This window comes from Sinocyclocheilus grahami, unplaced genomic scaffold, assembly GCF_001515645.1.
Source record: "Sinocyclocheilus grahami isolate Dianchi unplaced genomic scaffold, SAMN03320097.WGS_v1.1 scaffold17.1, whole genome shotgun sequence".
NCBI classification, from domain to species: domain Eukaryota; kingdom Metazoa; phylum Chordata; class Actinopteri; order Cypriniformes; family Cyprinidae; genus Sinocyclocheilus; species Sinocyclocheilus grahami.
This window is the reverse complement of record NW_015505196.1, coordinates 1,685,821-1,690,314: the sequence shown is the minus strand read 5'-3', so window position 1 is coordinate 1,690,314 and position 4,494 is coordinate 1,685,821.

Below are 4,494 nucleotides of genomic sequence, written 5' to 3'. Positions count from 1 at the left end.
ATGCAACATTAATTATTGTCAACAGAATGTTCAAAAGGGACCATCAAAATAAAGTGTTACCAATAATTCTTGCAAATTAAGAAAAAAAAACGTAATGCTATCCAGCTAAATAACATTATTATAGTGACAAATCAGCAGAATGTTGAAGTCAAGGCAAAAAAATTTGGAAGTACAAGATCAACAAATGTAAAATTTAATTTGAAAAGGCAGGTGAACCAAAACAATTTCCATCAACTAACACAAAACTCACACACAGGCCCCATCATTATTGTTGAGCCCTGCACAAGCTAGTAAACCTCACTCAAGACCTTGTTTACAAGAAGGTTCATCATATGGATTATCCAATGGATCATTTGCAAATACCAAAGCACCAGTTATGTATGGTAGTCATTCTGCTTCTCCAGCAAACGAAGTGGCCTTTAAGTCTATAATGCCTCTTAAGAATGGCATTCCTAATTCCCGAAAATGATCCACAAGTCATCGTTGCTTTTGTTGTCTGATACCAGTGTGCTATCATGCCGCAATGAATGGGATGGATGACAAGAGGAAAATGAGGTAAGAGAAGGAGTGGCACTCACAAGAGAGTGTCGGTGAGAGAATGACAGAGGTTTACTGCAGCTGGTGTGGCAGAGCTAAAGTGTTCATTATCACTCTGTTAGTGATTTGATTGACAGTTGTGGATAGCTTTATCAGTCTGGCTCCACTGAGGACTTTGTCTCAGCATTGTTTGGCTCTAAGGCGTCTAGGAATAGAGTGAGCCAGAGAGAGAAAGGGTTTGCAAAGTCGCGACTGTGGGAACCACAGAGACTCTGATAATCTAGTTCACAGTCAATAATAAGCTATTTCTTGCCAAACAGTAAAAAAAAAAAAAAAATGCTATGCTACTATTACTGAACACAAAATGGTCACATTCAAAAAGAACCAATGATATTCTATAGTAATTGAGTTGTGAATTAAGTGTGTTAGCGTTTGAAGTCTCATTTTCATCATAAAGAGTGTGATGTGGGCTGCGGCATCATAAAGGGTGGAGGCTCTCATTTAAGGAATAAAGGTCAAATTTCACTTGACACATCACAGCAAAGCTCACAAAGGGGAGCCATCCTTTCTAGTTTCTGTCTGTCTGTCTGCCAGGAAAGAGGTTCAAGCGCAGATTAGCTCTCTCATCTGTCTACTGACACATGTACTTGTCTATACACAAGCTAGGATTTACAGTTAGCCTTGGGCTACAAAGCAGCAAGCTAGGCTGAGAATGGCAGAGAATAATGAGGTACTTGGATTTGCAATGGACTCTCTATGGAAGATTGATCTTTTATGTTTTGCTTTGTTCTTCATCCCACTTGTTGATCTGGGTCTCTATAAACAGTAGAATGCAGTGTTATCCATTAAGGACAAACAGCTTTGATAAGATCTACATTTGACTTGTCTTTGGAAAGGTCTCAGTTGGTTTCTACTAAATATGATAGTTTAAATTCTGTTCCTTGTTTGTGTACTGTAGCTACCATACAGAAATGTAATATATGGCATATATTGTCCTAAATCAAGAGTGATAATGCCATATATGTTTCCTTACAAGTCTAAATATAATTTTTGCATGAGTACATTCTCTGTTTAGATGAAGATATACGTTTATAACTCAACAATCTCCATAGTAAAAATTGTATATGTATATATGTTGATAATATCTACATGAAGATTTTATTATATGGTATTATATGTAGCAACCATACATGTCAACAATATATATCTTATTTAAATATGCAACTTTATTAAAACAACACATATACAAAAAAAATCTTTATGTTTCTATATGCTTTGTATTATCTTATATATTGTTTTTGTTTATCTTTTGTATTTACTTATATAATATCAACATGTATTGAGGGGATTTAGAAATATATTTAGATATATTTAGAAATACATGTACATGACTGTATTACGCATACTAGATATACTGTATATGTTAATATAGGAATTTTTTTTCAATTTCTAATAGGTTTACTTCATGTGACAATATATGTCATATATGTTATTACATATTACATTTGTAAATATAAAGATGTTATAGTGCATTATTGTTTCTAACCTAATAGTACTCAGAAACGTATGTTCTATGTCTGATATTGAAAATAATATTACAAAATATTGTCCCTGAGCAGCCAATGTTACACTGTATACATGATTTTTTTGAAATAGTAAAAAATAGTATGTTTTAAGAGTATGTTTTACAAGAAAAAACTAATTTCAGTCTTTCTACTTCAAACTTCAACTGTCATGTTTAATTCAATGCATTATCTGCCATTTCTTTGTCATTATTTATTTTTTTATTTTTTTAAAGGAAGACGGTTGGAGATTCTGATTGTTTGGCCTATCAGTCCCTCTTCACCAGACCTGTGATAAGTCTATCCATCAGTCCACACATAACTTATCTACTCATCGATTCAAGTGGGCAAACCCTCATCACAACGGCACTAACCCAGCTCACTACCCCCCATAACCATCTCCATCTCTTCTCATTCAAAGAGCCACAGAAAAGCCTGCACATTTTAAACAAATCACTTATTCTCTCTAGCAAGGCCATTGACTCAAAATTGTCTGAGCTGCCCATTGTGGACACTGGGTCCTAATTAGCTCTGCTGGCACAGGCCTGCTGCTGAGACAGGGTCAGAGAATAATTGGATTTGTTACTGAACTGTATATCGCTGGCGGGGATGGACAGGACCACCAAGGGTAACACTTGCCACTGATGTAAAGGCACCCTAAAAATAGTATTCAGAAGATTCATGCTACTTGAGGGCATTCATTGTATAATCTATTCTTTAAAGCTGCACTAACTCTTAAACATACTTAAAGTATTCTACTAACATTTTATTCTTACATTTATTTAGTGTGCATGCAGTGGTGACGAAAAGAATGTGAAGCCATTGTAGTTATCATTGGTCAAGTGATAACAGTGGATTAATCTTCATCTGAAGTTTAAACAATGATCTGATTCAAGAATCTTGAATGGTTCACATTGATCCAAGTTTTTCTTTCTTTTTTTTATATATAGATGTATCAAAAGTAAAAGTAAAGACACTAACAATGCTACAAAAGATTTTGATTGCAAATAAATGCTGTTCTTTTGACCTTGAAATTTATTATCCATAAATAAATACATTTTACAATATGGAATACAAAAGCCAGCTATTTTAATTTGTATTAATATTTCAGAGCATTTCTAGGTTTATGGTATTTTTTAACTACTTCTTTTTTTTTTGGTAAGCATAGATGACTTATTTCAAAAAAATATAAAAACTCTTACCAGAATTTTGAATGGTAATGCATAACCTATTTTATTATACAAACAATCCTTTGCATCAATATGTTCAATCAAGATTTTAAGATATAAGAATATGCTTATTTTCTGTTATATGTTGTAAGAATATAGTACTGTCACTGTCATGGATTTCAGTACTTCCTTTCTATGTAAATTATGCATAGTAAATTATACATTACATGCTAATTATATACACCATGGCCAGCATTCAGATGAACTAACAAAAATAACACCATGTGGGAAATGTGTTTTAAGTATAATGTTGTAGGTACAAATCCAATAAAACTGATGATTCTGCAAGGCTCTCAAACTCTAATTTATTGAAACAGAGTTGGAAGTACATAAAATCATAGACTAGAGCCTGTCTTCTGTTCTGAAAGAGCTATACCTCAGTGCTTATCTCTCCCTCTTTCTGTCTTACTCAGACCCCTACAGACTTATCAGGGAGCCCTGAGGCACCCATAACTTAGGCCCTGGCCTGACAGTACAGCTCAGGCCGGCAGCTGACAGTGTAGACAGCGTAGGGCCTAATCTTTCTTTCTCTTCTCTCTTTCTCTCTTCCTCTTTCTCTCTCAGGGCTCTTTCACGCAGCCCCTCTGCTGCGCTTCTGAACTGTCAGTGGTGAGCTGATAAGAGCTGATCGATGGCTAGCGCTCTGGCTCCGCTGTGACCCAGCCCAGCGGAGGGTTCAGTGCTCAGACAGGGCAGGGGGCTAAAAGGCTCCAGCAAGCTAGAGGACCACAGATTGACCTTTGGAGCGTACCACATATACAATACGCATGCCTTGTGTTTGTAAGTTAGCGCTAGCATTGGCAATTTGAGACATGCAGAGAACTGAAGCAGATAATGATGTTAGCTTAATACTCTGAAGAATGATACTACTAATATCTGCACAAGCATAACAGAAATGGATAATACATAGTTTAATGAGATGCTAAGGATGCTAATAATTAGTGCTGGGCAATGATTAATTGCGATTAATCGCATACAAAATAAACAGTTTTATACAGTCTATGTAATATATGTGTGTGTGCTATATTTCTGTATTATGTATAGGCTAAAGACACACAAATACAGTATATATTTTGAAAATATTTACATTTATTTATATTCATATAATTTATGTTATAAATAAATATATTTAATATATAAACAACCTATTTTCTTAAATATATAGA